We start from the raw sequence: 14,331 nt of genomic DNA on the forward strand, positions 1-14,331 counted from the left end.
AGAAGCTTTGGACAGTCCCACCAAATGTGGTTCCTGTATTTGGACATCGCCAACAATTCTTTGATGTAGACGAAAACTGGGCCAGGCGATGTGGAGTGACATACCATCGGTATTGTATTTTCTTTGAAGTTTCTATGTGGTTCGTAAATTTAGAAAATTTAGCTAGAGTTGAACGAGCTGTTTTCCATTGGTTGTCTGAAATAGAGGTACCAATATCTAGCTCACACTTAACTTTATTAGGATCAGGAGATTGAGGTTTGGGGTTAATAAGGAAAGAATAACACCAGGAAACGCCCTCCCGGGAAGTAGAGGTTTGGTACAACCAAGACATGAGTTCGGAGTCGGAATGAGGGAAATAGTCTTGCGACCAGACTTGCAGGTACTAACGGGTTAATGCTAGCAGGTGCTGACACTGGAGACAATACTGACAATCGTTGGTGTTTGCAGAATCTGCGCTGCAGCGGGTGCTTGACGTATAGCGGCAGAGCCGGACGCAGTAGCCGGAACCTTCAATATGGTTGTGCCCATGGAACTTCCTGTTTTGGTCCGGCCGGCAAAATCTTCCCCTGTGCAACACAGGACAGCTCTTTGGTTCCTCCTCGCTTGATTGAAAAGGCGTCACTCCTGGGGACTGACGGGGCGGAGCTGCGACTGCTTGTGCGGGTGGGAAAGACCAGACCACCTTAACTCTTTCAGGTACTACCTCTGTACAGTTCACAGTAACAGATAACAGTCTTTTCTTCACCTCCCCCTCTATTTCACAGGCGCCACGCATAAAACACTTTCCTCTGACAAAGTTCCGAACACTTTCTGGCACAAACTTTATTGGCATCGGCATGTGATTTTTGCAGACAATACTGGACACAGTTCAGACTAGGGGGGGGAGGACTTGTGGCATAAGACGCACACCCGTATCCTGTTCGTAGAACACCAAAAGTTGTGGTAACAGGGAGTGATGAGGGCAGATGTTGTTACCCTGAGGGCATATGGAATTAGCCCCTTGTTTTCGTGACGTCAAGGCGTGGTTTATCCTCAATACCACCCGAAGGTATACCACTAGATCCTGGGCTAGGCACGGGGGGTAATAATGACTCAGACGCCAAGTTACGGATAACGGTAGCTTTACTGAGGGTAGACAGATGGTAAAGTCTATACAGTTCAGCCAGGGCCCACGGAGGTGACCAGTGAATCAGAGACCTTAAGGGCTTGCTGGGACTTGTAGTAGGACTGGACAATGTTATTCAGGCCAAGCTGACTTGACAGATGACAGGGACTGACTTGACTTGACTTGACTGAAGACTGACAAAGCTGTGACTGTAGCTTACTTGCATTTGATGGTGGCTGCAGGACTTGACTTTGAGCCCTCCAACACTCTGGACTCACACACCAGGCACAACCGACCTCAGCAAAGACTTATCTACAATGAGAGTGAGCTATCTCCACCCAGGGCTTATATGGGGGAGATTAGCAGGGAGACCATAGGTCACACTTGGGGTCACCTGGTCACTGATACCTCCTGGGTAACAATCACATGAGATATCACATGGTACAACTCTTAACGCAACAAGGCATTTTATAATACATTACAATGCAGAACATATGTACAGGGGGGAAACAAGTACAAGGGAGCCCAGGGGGCACTGACAGGGTGGCAAGGGTACGGGGTAACACCTCCCGTACTGGGCCACCACAGGGGTCTAACCTGCCCTTTTACCAGTTACCAGTAAGGCTCGGTTACCACACAGGTGTTTTTCTGGCATATTTTGTAGTTTTTGAGCTAAAGTCAGAAGTGGATCCAATAGAGAGGAGAAGTATAAGTCCTTCCTTTATATTCCCCATTCCTTTTGGATCCACTTCTGGCATTGGCTCAAAAACTGCAGAAGCAGTTTAAAAAGAAAAAAAAAAAAAAAAAAAAAACAAGAATAACACCTGTGTGGAAACCTATACTAAGTGCATTTACCCCACATTTAGATTCATAAGGGTGCGTTCACACTGGGATTAGACCCATAAGGGTGTGTTCTCACTGGGGGAGATTTATCAAAACCTGTGCAAAGGAAAAGTTGCCCAGTTGCCCATGGCAACCAATCAGCTCGCTTCTTTCATTTTCAACAAGGCCTCTGCAAAATGAAAGAAGCGATCTGATTGGTTGCTATGGGCAACTGGGCAACTTTTCCTTTGCACAGGTTTTGATAAATCTCCCCCACTGTGTTTTTGTCTTCATTTCACTGCTTCCGTTACAGTAAATTTTATTTTACTGTACGCTATTATGTACGCCAAAAAAAAAAAATATATATTTGTAATGGTCTGTTTGATGTAAAAGGGGTTATCCAAGAATAGAAGAACGGACCTTTCAAAAACTGCACCGCACCTGTCCTCAGGTTGTGTGTGGTATTACAACTAAGGATCTAAACACAGTGTAAAAGCATCCTTATGGTTCTAAACACAGGTGAATGCACCCTTATGGCTTCATACGAGGTGTGAACGCAGCCTTATGGGTCTATACCTGGTGTGAACGCAGCCTTATAGATTTCGTAGGTGAGGAGGAAAAAAATTTAAACATCGAAATATACCATGTGGGACAGAGGTTGGGGGAGAATTATTAAAACCTGTGCAGAGAAGTGCAGCAGTTACTCATAGCAACCAGATTGCTTCTTTTGTTTTTCAGAGGCCTTTTTTTATATATATATATATATATATATATATATATATATATATATATATATATATATGAAAGAAGCGATCTGATTGGTTGCTATGTAACTCATTTTTAGGTGTGACATATATAAACTGCAGGAACAGACGGGATAGCAAACCGCATGCCTGCAGCACCGCTGTTATAACACTAGATGGCGCTGTGTCCCAGTAAACACACGAGCGTGGTTGCCGAGGCGGTTGATGTACTGAGAGGGCGTGATCACAGGCCTTGACTGTCATGTAGGGGGCGTGGTAAATGCTGGCGCGGAGCGGGGTTTGCCCGTTGTGCTACACGATGTGGGCGGGGCCTGCTGTGATGGGGCGGGGCGCTGGTGGAAGTGAGTTTTGGGCTGATTCTACCTTGTCCTGAATACACAGGAGCAGCCGTCAGGATGCAGCCTCCTCCCAGGAAAGTGAGTATGGGGCATCAGAGGGGAGAGGGCACCGGGTGCCCTGCAGGAGGGGGGCAGCTGTTACTATAGTGACTGTGGGCACATGGGGAGCCCGGGGCATCGCACCTGCACTTGTTTACATGGGGGCAATTCAGGGAATCCTGGAAAATTGTCCAAACAACCGCACATCCTAATGTAATGATCCCTAACCTGTCACTCTGCAGCTCCCACCCGACTACAACTCCCATCATCATGTTCTGACAGTATTTCCTGGTATGATGGAGGTTGTAGTCATCTGACCAAGTATGATGGAAAAGTAGTGCATTGTATAGGCTAGGGCGGTATTTCCCAGTGTGCCTCCAGCTGTTGGAAAACTACAACTTCCAACGGCTGTCCGGGCATGCTGGGAGTTGTAGTTTAGCAGTATAAATATGTATGAGTAGTATTATGTATAGGAGGTATGCTTTACTATGTCTATATAGTGTCTCACGTCTGTCAGAGGTTGGGAAATACTCCAGACAGGGTGTGAACAGAGCCTTATGTCTAGAGGACATGTTAGGACAGGGTTTAGGAATTCCGGAGCCAGCAAAAAAAGTAATGAACCAGGGTGCTGCATGATGTCACTACGCAACGGGACGTTCTGTGACGTCATGTGATCAGTCGTTAGTGTCCTATCATCTCCTCCTGTGTCACAGTTAGTAGTGACCCCTCATCTCCCTCTGTGTCGCAGACATTCGTGTTCCCTCATGTCCCCCCCCAGTGTGACAGTCATTATTGTCCCTTCACCTACCCCTGTGTGCCCTGTGTCACAGTTATTAGTATCCCCTCACCTCCCTCTGTGTCACAGTCATTAGGATCCCCTCATCTCCCTATGTGTCACAGCCATTAGTGTCCCCTTACCTGCCCCATGTTTCAGTTATTACTGTCCCCTCATGTGCTCCAGTTTGTTAGTTATTACTGTCCCCTCATCTTCCCCCTGTGTGTCACAGTCATTAGTGTGCCCTCATCTGCCTCCTGCTTGTCAGTTATTAATGTCCCCTCATCACCCCCGGGTGTCAGTCAGTAGTGTCCCCTCATCTCCCTGTATGTCACAGTTGTTAGTGTCCCCTTATCTGCCCCTGTGTGTCAGTTATTACTGTCCCCTTATCTGCCCCCTGTGTGTCACAGTTGTTATCGTTAGTGTCCCTCTATCTCTCCCACGTGTGTGTGTGTCGGAGTCATAAGTGTCCCCACATCTCCCCCTGTGTGTTTGTTATAACTGTCCCCTCATCTCCCTGTGTGTTACAGTCATTAGTCTCCCCTCATCTCCCCACCTCCCCTGTGTGTTGGTTATTACTGTCCCCTCATCTCCCCCTGTGTGTCAGTCATTAATCTCCCCTCATCTCCCCACCTCCCCTGTGTGTCAGTTATTACTGTCCCCTCACCTTCCCGGTGTCATCACTGTCACAGATTCCCATGAATAACCCGATATGATGGAAAAGTTATACATTGTATATGGTAGGGCAGTGTTCCCCCAACCAATGTGCCTGCAGCTGTTGAAAAACTACAACTCCCAGCATGCCTGTACATTCGATGGCTGGTGGAACACTGGTTAGGAAACACTGCAGTAGCGTGTGCAAGATGCCCATAGCAACCAATTGGGTGCCAGAGTGTGGGGGTATTCTTGGGGTCAGCTGCCTGCGGTATTCAGCAGCGGATGTCTTGGGATGGCGCTCCGGTGTCAGGTGACCACCGCAGTCACCCAGCAGCCTCGCCATGACACTCTGTACTCCTGAGTCTGGAGCATCAGCACTGAGGCCTCTGATTGGCTGTGGTGGTCAGGCCCATCGCTACAGGACAGGCAAACCAAGCAATTCCTTGGGGCCCCGAGCAGACGTGTAGCGACGAGGCAATTCTCCCCCATCACCGTTAACTCTCTGCGGCCCCGCGTTAAGTTTAAAAACCCTGGGGCTGCCAGGAGATAGTTCACTCCGGGACGTCACTGACGTCCCGAGCGTGCGCCCATAGCAACGGAGGCGCAGAAGACCAGAGCATCAAGGAGGAGGAAGACATGCGCTGGCGAGCTTGGTAAGTGACCAGTGGGACGTCATCTTCGGTGCTCCGACCACCTCTTCTCCGGTCCCGGGAACTAATGCTATGGAGGAGCGGTGGTCGGAGCACTGAAGTGGGGCAGTGCACAGGCATACAGCCTCCAGCCATACACTGTATATGGTTGTAGGCTGTATGTCTGTGGGAAACACTGCCTACCTAATGTGGGGGAACACTGCCAGCCTAATGTGGGGTGAACACTGCCAACCTAATGTGGGGGGAACACTGCCAAACTCATGTGGGGGGAACTATACTGCACCTAATGTGGGGGGAACACTGCCTACCTAATGTGGGGGGGAACTATGCTGCACCTAATGTGGGGGGAACACTGCCTACCTAATGTGGGGGGAACTATGCTGCACCTAATGTGGGGGGAACACTGCCAACCTAATGTGGGGGGAACTATGCTGCACTTAATGTGGAGGGAACACTGCCAACCTAATGTGGGGGGGGGGAACTATGCTGCACCTAATGTGGAGGGAACACTGCCAACCTAATGTAGGGGGGAACTATGCTGCACCTAATGTGGGGGGAACACTGCCTACCTAATGTGGGGGGAACTCTGCTGCACCTAATGTGGCGGCCTCGTATCGGCATTCGCTCACATCGCGCTCCCAGAATTCAAGGGCCGGCGCGAGTGTGACGTGCGGGAACATCAAGGGGGGGATATCCATGTCCATTTTGCTTGGGGCCCCTAAATTCCTTCAAACGGCCCTGGCGGTGGTCACCTGATATCTTCTATTCCTGTAACCCTGGAATGTTAACCTGAGGGCGAACAGGGGATCAGTGAAGGGACGTCGGCAAAGGAGGTAAAATATGTTTTTTTTAAAGATGTACACTTTGGAACGGGCTGACAAAAACCTGGGCGCCAACACAAAATGTGTAAAGCCTTGTGTTAGGACGTCAATACACTTCCATTCTAAGGGGGCATTCACACTGCGTTTTACCTATATGGGGACCGGATCCGGCTGGGGGACAGGAAAACTGGGCGCTCCTGTATCCCAGCTGGCCCCGGCCCCTTCTCATTAATTTCCATGGTAAACTCCGTTTTTCAGTCCGGTCAGAAACCCTGATACGGGGCAAAAATGAGCCGACCGGGTTCACTATGTGACTCCTGTCGGCTCATTCATTGAATGAGAAGGGTATAGGTCCCCATATAGGTAAAACGCAGTGTGAATGCACCCTTAGGCATAAAAAGTCAGTTTACAGCTGTAAAAAAAAGCTGTAAAAAAATAGACTTAAAGCAAATGACTGTTTACGTTGAAAAAGCGTCCGTGAAAGTTTGTTGAAATTCTTCCATGGCTACATATTAGGCTTTATTTCCACTGTATTTGAGCCCCTCTGTATGGAGTATAGTTGTAGTGTACATAGTATTTCTGTGCACAGTGTGAACCTGGTGTGTGCCATATCCAGATATACATAACTATAGATAGATAGATGACTGGAGAGATTTCCATTAAACTTGGTACGCATGGTTCTTATATGTCACATGAAAATATAGTAGAGTTTAGGGATGTCCCCATACTGACAATCTCCATCTCTGTAGCCCAAGATTAAAATAAAAGTCCCATGTAAGTCAATGCTATATAGCAGCCAAGTTTTGGCTTCGGATCCAAATTATTATTTGTTTTTTGGTGCATCCTTACTAAAAAGCAGATGGGCTACAGTAGCAGAAGACCACTCTGGGTACCACTCCGGTCAGCTAAGAACAGGAAACTGACCATGTCCATCCCTTTATGACCATCAGGATAATGCACCATGTCACATGACATCATCTCATACAGGACAATGAGGTCACTGGACTCCAATGGTCTCCACAGTCACCAGATCTCATCCAATAGATCACCGCTGGGATGTGTGGGAACCGGAGATTCTCATAATGGATGTACAGCTGACAAATCTGCAGCAACTGTGTGATGTCATCATGTCCATATAGAGGAACTGTGTGATGTCATCATGTCCATATGGAGGAACTGTGTGATGTCATCATATCCATATGGAGGAACTGTGTGATGTCATCATATCCATATGGAGGAACTGTGTGATGTCATCATATCCATATGGAGGAACTGTGTGATGTCATCATGTCCATATGGAGGAACTGGGTGATGTCATCATATCCATATGGAGGAACTGTGTGATGTCATCATATCCATATGGAGGAACTGTGTGATGTCATCATGTCCATATTAGAGGAACTGTGTGATGTCATCATATCCATATAGAGGAACTGTGTGATGTCATCATGTCCATATAGAGGAACTGTGTGATGTCATCATGTCCATATTAGAGGAACTGTGTGATGTCATCATGTCCATATTAGAGGAACTGTGTGATGTCATCATATCCATATGGAGGAACTGTGTGATGTCATCATATCCATATGGAGGAACTGTGTGATGTCATCATATCCATATGGAGGAACTGTGTGATGTCATCATATCCATATGGAGGAACTGTGTGATGTCATGATATCCATATAGAGGAACTGTGTGATGGCGTTATGTCCTTATGGAGGAACTGTGTGACGTCATCGTGTCCATATGGAGGAACTGTGATGTCATCATGTCCATATACAGGAACTGTGATGTCATCATGTCCATATACAGGAACTGTGTGATGTCATCATGTCCATATACAGGAACTGTGTGATGTCATCATGTCCATATACAGGAACTGTGTGATGTCATCGTGTCCATATGGAGGAACTGTGTGATGGCATCATGTCCATATAGAGGAACTGTGTGATGGCATCTTGTCTATATGGAGGAACTGTGGGATGTCATCATGTCCATATGGAGGAACTGTGTGATGTCATCGTGTCCATATGGAGGAACTGTGTGATGTCATCGTGTCCATATGGAGGAACTGTGTGATGTCATCATGTCCATATAGAGGAACTGTGTGATGGCATCTTGTCTATATGGAGGAACTGTGTGATGTCATCATGTCTATATGGAGGAACTGTGTGATGTCATCATGTCTATATGGACCATAATCTCTGAGGAATGTTACAGCACCTTGTAGATGTAGCGCCACCTGCTGGCACATGGGGGAAGATTTATCAAAGCTGTCAATTTCCCGCATTAATATAGACCAAACTACAGAGCGTTAGGCCGGTTTATTGTGCGCCTAATTTATCAAAAGTCACACAGCTCTTGATAAATTCTGCGCACAGACTTCGGGATCTATGCTTTAGACTGTATTTAAACTTGCTCCAACATGGACTGACATTTCGGCCTACTTTCAGCCGATCCGACTTGTCGCAGAAAAGTCGCTTTTGATAAATTCAGCACCAATGCATTTCCGTCTAAAAATAGACTAGCATGCATCATGTTCTAAAAATCCTCTAAAGAAAAAGTCGCACATATTTAGACTGCGACTTTCTGTGCGACAGTTTTAGACAGGAAAAACCAGTCTAAATCCTTTGATAAATCTCCCCCATTGTCTTTTGTGTCTCCTGAGGTGACTGTAATTCTTTTTTTATGTCGTGAGCTGTAATGTTTAACAGTTATCAGTTTTGCATAATATTAACTCTTTGATCGCTTTTTATATAAAAAAATAAAAACTTTTTTTTCGCTTTAGCACTGTTGACCATGTAGGATCAGGAATACGATAATTACATGTAATAATATCAGACATATTTATTTTAATTTTACATTTAATTTGGAAAAAGGGAATTTTTTATAGGGAGGAAATTTGGCCTATTATACGCAGTCATTGGATTGGCGGATGCCAACAGGCCATGGGGTGATGACAAGGAGAATATGGGTTGGAGGTACCTGGGCTCTTACCATGCTGGGGAACACCACCTGGGTGCTTGAGCCACATTTGCATGTTAACATAAAGGCTTATATCTTGCAGATAGAGAGGACAAAAAAAAATGTAAACATGTATTCTGAAATCTTGGTGACTGGTCCTATCTAGCCATGGGCTTATTTATACCTGTTTTACTGATGACAGGTTCACTTAAAATGGGCGCTGTCATTAAAACTAATTTTTGCTTTTGCATTAAAATGTTTATTTGTGTTTAAAAAAGCTGCCGCTATGTAACTCCCACTTGTCCAGAGCACATTCCCCCCCATTGCACAGACTTTGGACTCCTGATGGCCTGGCAAAAGTCCAATATAAGGAAATACAGTCTGGAGGGCTGAGGGGTGTGTGTGCAGCCTTATCCAATCATAGCTCATCTCACACTGAACTACTCTGGGCTGTGTGTAGCAGAGTGAGAGAGGAAGTTCTCCCCTCTATGGCTTCAGATGACGTCACTCCTGCTGGGGAACGCCCCTTCCCAGTCTGTGAATCTGACTGAGACTGAGCAGAAAATACAGAGCAATATCAAGGTAGAAAACTAACAAATAATAAAAATAAAGGCTGGGGGGGGGGGGTTTATCATGATGGGGGCAGTGAACTGGGAGGATTGTAAAATATAACAAGATCAGGAGAGGTTCTCTTTAATGGGCGATCTTCAGGTTTGTCAGCTGTGAACCTAGGTGCAGTATTCTATTGTAAATGTATTGTAATATTCTAGGTGAGAACAATGTCTGGTGAAGAGTCAATTACTAAATGACCTTTATTGTGTTTTCTCAGAACAAGCAGCAGCAAGACCCCGAACTCCTAGAAGACATCAGGTAAGAAGTGGGGGTGATATAGATTCCTGGCGTTTATAGGTGTAATCGCTGTTTACGCAGCTCCATAATATACATAATATATGACAACTAGAGGGGAGAGCTCCCTTTGCTGTCTGTTCTCATTCCTATGATGCCTCTTTACCTCGGTTGCCTTAGGTGCTGGATGCTGTTTCAGGACGGCTATTGATTTTATGCGGCTTTTTCTTGCCCACCCCCTTACCCCATCTGAGGTTTTCTGACCTTGCACACAATGTTACTCCAGATCTGATATCCAGGGGCACTGGAAACCGGCCCAAGGGGGACTGAACAGATGACAAATTTGCTGTTACTTCTCTCTCTATATGTATATATTGCAGAGAGTATAAATATTTTAGCTGAGGCACAAAAAGCGATCCCAGCATGGTAGCACAATGGGAGAGTTCTGTATCCAGTAGAAACCTAAAACAATATCTTCCAGCAAGAATACAAGTAAATGTAGTTAAAACACTTGCGCATGTCCAGGAGGGTGGGGACTGGAGCACGCCCAAGACAGGTAAGTAGACAGGGCCCCATACAGGAGATTGCGGGGGGTCTCAGCGATGGACCCTTATGTGGTCAAACACTTATTCCCTATCCAGTGGATAAGGGATAAGTGTCTGATAAATTAACAGATAATTATCATGCCAGAAAACGTATCCCCTATCCGAAGGATAAGTTTTAGATTGTGGGGGATCAGAGCTCTTGGGCCCCCTGCAATCTCCTGTATGGAGCCCCTGTGCTTTAGCACAAGAGCGCGTCAGGACCACCACCCGAAGTGGAGGCCACCCCCTCCATAAAGCTCTATGGGAGAGCCGAAGATTGCCGAACGGCTCTCCCATAGAACTATATGTAGGGGCTCCGTACAGGAGGTCGCGGGGTGGCCCCAGCGCTCTGACCCCCTGCGATCTAAAACGTATCCTTCGGATAGGGGATACATTTTCTAGCATGAGACTTATCCTTTAAGTTCCTCGGACTACCCCTTTAGGGCTATTCTCATTTACAGTATTTGTGGCACATCCTCTCCTTTGGGATCCTTTTCTATCTGTAAAACTGGGGTTCAGATTACCTTTTGTCAAATGCTCCACAGAAGTCTGGGAATAAGGGAGCATTCACATTACCATTTTTACAACCGTTGAACAGATTGTAAAACGGATTGGCTTAAAATCATTGTTAAATCATAAGTTAAAAAAAATGTGTTAGTCTGAAAAAAGTATCTTTAAAGGAGATCTGCAGAGATCCGCAGGATATGGGATAAATGCCTGATCGTGGGGGTTCCGAATAGGGATCGACCGATATCGATTTTTTTAGGGCCGATACCGATAATCTGTGGCCTTTCAGGCCGATAGCCGATAACTTATACCCTTATACCGGTATTTCTCACCCCCCCCCCCCCCCCCCCCCCCCGGCCACAAAAAAAAGCCACTGCAGATCATTGATTTCAAGCGGGAGCTTTAAATCAATGAACTGCAGCGGCTTTTGCTGGGCCAGAGACCGCCGCCACCCGCTTCTCTCCCCCTGCCTGTCCGGGGGTCCTCCCAACCACCGCCACTGCTCCCTACCCCCCTCCCCTACCCCCCCCCCCCCCCCCCACACAACGCACCGCACGCCGCCCACACCGCCGCTGCCTATTGCATCCCCCACCGCCACTATCCCATTGCCTGCCCTATCCCTGGTTTTATAATTACCTGTTCCCGGGCGGGGTCCGGGGCCCGCGCTACTTCTGGCTCCCGTCCTGAGCTGTCAATGTGTGCACTGACGGTGATGTCGCCGTTGAGGACGTCACACATTATTGCGATGCGCAGCGCACAGCGTAACGCAGGACGCAGCAGGAGCCAGAAGTAGCGCGGGCCCCAGACCCCGGGAACAGGTAATTATAAAACCAGGGATGGGGGAGGTAATGGGGCAGCGGCGGTGTGGTGCGCAGTGCGGGGGGCGGGACATTATCAGATTATCGGCAAGGTAATTGCCCATACCGATAACGTCCAAAATTGTGAATATCGGCCAAACCGATAATCGGTCGATCCCTAGTTCCGAATGCTGGGACCCCCTGCAATCTCCTGTATGGGGCCCCGGCTCTGTCGTGGCTCTCCTTGTGCAGGATGGGTGTGGGCTGCAGCATGACACCGAGGATGACACGCCCCCCCTCCATGTATCACTATGGGAGAGGAGAGATGCAGTGTTCGTGCATCCCCACCTCTCCCATAGAGCTGAATGGAGGGCGCATGTCTGTCATCCTCAGAGCCGCAGTAATGCCGAGTCCCTGTACGGGAGATCACATGGGATCCTGCAGTTCAGATGCAGATGGGGATAAGCAGGGGATCCTGCAGATGGGGATAAGTTGCGTATCGCTGCAGAACTACTTTAATGGTCTATTCACACATACAGTATTCTGAGCAGATTTGATGCGCAGGATTCTCTGCTGCAGATTTCAATGTAAACTGACTGAACACAGCTTGAAATCCTGCGTATCAAATCTGCGCAGAATACTGTACATGTGAATAGACCCTAAGGGTGCATTCTGAGCTTTTTTTAGTGCCACTAAGGGCTGGAAGAATTTCAAATCCGCTTGTTGCCGGACCCATGCCATATCCCATTCAATCCAGTGAGCCAAAAGGAGTCCGAATTTTTGTTGGGACATTTTCCCAATGTATCCAGCTTTTGGCCCAGACCACGGTTTCCAGACAGATAAGGTCAAAAAGTGACCCAACTAGAGTCACACTCTGACTCACAATACGATTTCAATATGATTTACTTAGCCTGTAATGTTTAAAAAAGAAATAAATAAATGGCTGCTATACAGAATCTGTTTATGACAGGACAAGTGGTGCCATGTTTTATCGGTTATAATAGAGACCTATATAGAATAATTCCCTTAATCCAGCATCAGTGACACCAGATATGTGCTGGATCTCCAAATGTTCTCAAATATAGGAAGGTCACAGAAAATATTACAAAAACTCATTGGTAAGCCAAGAGAATTGGTAAGCAAAGTAACACAAATCTGTTAATATCTAGGTCCTTCAAAGATTGGAAGACAGACAGAAGACTGCCTCTGAGGAGCAGGTCCTCAGTGTTGTCCAGAAGATGGAAGAAGTAAAAGAAAGCGTGCGAAAAGCTGAGGTACGTGCAGATTACCAGAGGCTTGTATCCATTGACTATGAAGGGATTTCATGTTTGCACTTGCACATTTTTGCAAAGATCAATAGTACACATGAATATTAAAAACTTTGTAATATATCCTATTAGATAAAAATGCTTCTTTTGCCTGTTATCAAACTTTTTCCCTCTCCCCTTCTCCTGTGAGACTTTATCCCACTCTGAATATCATCTGAGCTTTGCCCAATACAAGTCTTGGAGGGAGAGGGGGGAGCTCCACCCACCAGCTCTGACTGGGGGACATGCTATGCAAGTTAGAGGGAGTGGCACCCTCTCTAGCCGTGCACCCCTCCCTGTTTCACAGGAGGTTTTTAAATTGATAGTGGATCCTGCATGTCACCCAGTCAGAGGCCATATGCCCAGCAGAGGTGGGTGTATTAAGCATGTTAGGGTCCCATCTGACAAGAGGCCACCTCGGCGTGGTGGACGGGGGACACATTTTGATCAAAAAGTGCGCTAAGAGCCTCCATTTTTGACCAAGAGTGCTGCTGCAAACTTCTTTTTTGTATACACTGTAAATGAATCTCCTTTTTTGGATACATTGTTGCAACAGGGCAACTTTTCCTCTGGACAGGTTTTAACCTTAAGAACCAGGCCAATTTTCACAGTAGGACCAGAGCGTTTTTTTGCACATCTGACCACTTTCACTTTAAGCATTAATAAACTCTGGGATGCTTTTACCTATCATTCTGATTCCGAGACTGTTCTTTCGTGACATATTCTACTTTATGTTATTGGTAAAATGTTGTCGATACTTGCACCATTTCTTAGTGAAAAATTCCAAAATTTGATAAAAAAATTGAAAATTTAGCATTTTTCTAACTTTGAAGCTCTCTGCTTGTAAGGAAAATAGACATTCTAAATAAATTATATTTTGATTCACATATACAATATGTCTACTTTATGTTTGCATCATAAAGTTGACATGTTTTTACTTTTGGACGACATCCGAGGGCTTCAAAGTTCAGCAGCAATTTTCCAATTTTTCACCAAATTTTCTAAATCGGAATTTTTCATGGACCAGTTCAGGTTTGAAGTGGATTTGAAGGGCCTTCATATTAGAAATACCCCATAAATGACCCCATTATAAAAACTGCACCCCTCAAAGTATTCAAAATGACATTCAATAAGTGTGTTAACCCTTTAGGTGTTTCACAGGAATAGCAGCAAAGTGAAGGAGAAAATTCAAAATCTTCATTTTTTTTTACACTCGCATGTCCTTGTAGACCCAGTTTTTGAATTTTTACAAGAGGTAAGAGGAAAAAAATCCTCTCAAAATTTGTAACCCAATTTCTCTCGAGTAAGGAAATACCTCATATGTGTTCGGCGGGCACTGTAGAGGGCTCAGAAGG

The 14,331-nt window shown here is 46.2% G+C and overlaps 1 protein-coding gene across 2 annotated transcripts in view; it reads left to right on the plus strand.

Annotated features, from left to right (window-relative positions):
* Positions 1-2,959: 2,959 nt before the first annotated feature.
* Positions 2,960-14,331, plus strand: part of CD74 (CD74 molecule) — an 83,039-nt gene continuing 71,667 nt past the window's right edge. Inside the window, exons 1-3 of one of the 2 annotated variants that reach the window (XM_056516933.1) lie at positions 2,960-3,032; positions 9,765-9,805; positions 12,839-12,943. The gene's annotated coding sequence lies outside the window, so the exon portion shown is untranslated. Of the gene's footprint in view, positions 3,108-9,764; positions 9,806-12,838; positions 12,944-14,331 lie in introns of both variants that reach the window. The other variant, XM_056516932.1, reaches the window with a different exon arrangement.

The sequence above is a fragment of the Hyla sarda genome, chromosome 4, assembly GCF_029499605.1.
Source record: "Hyla sarda isolate aHylSar1 chromosome 4, aHylSar1.hap1, whole genome shotgun sequence".
Taxonomy (NCBI): domain Eukaryota; kingdom Metazoa; phylum Chordata; class Amphibia; order Anura; family Hylidae; genus Hyla; species Hyla sarda.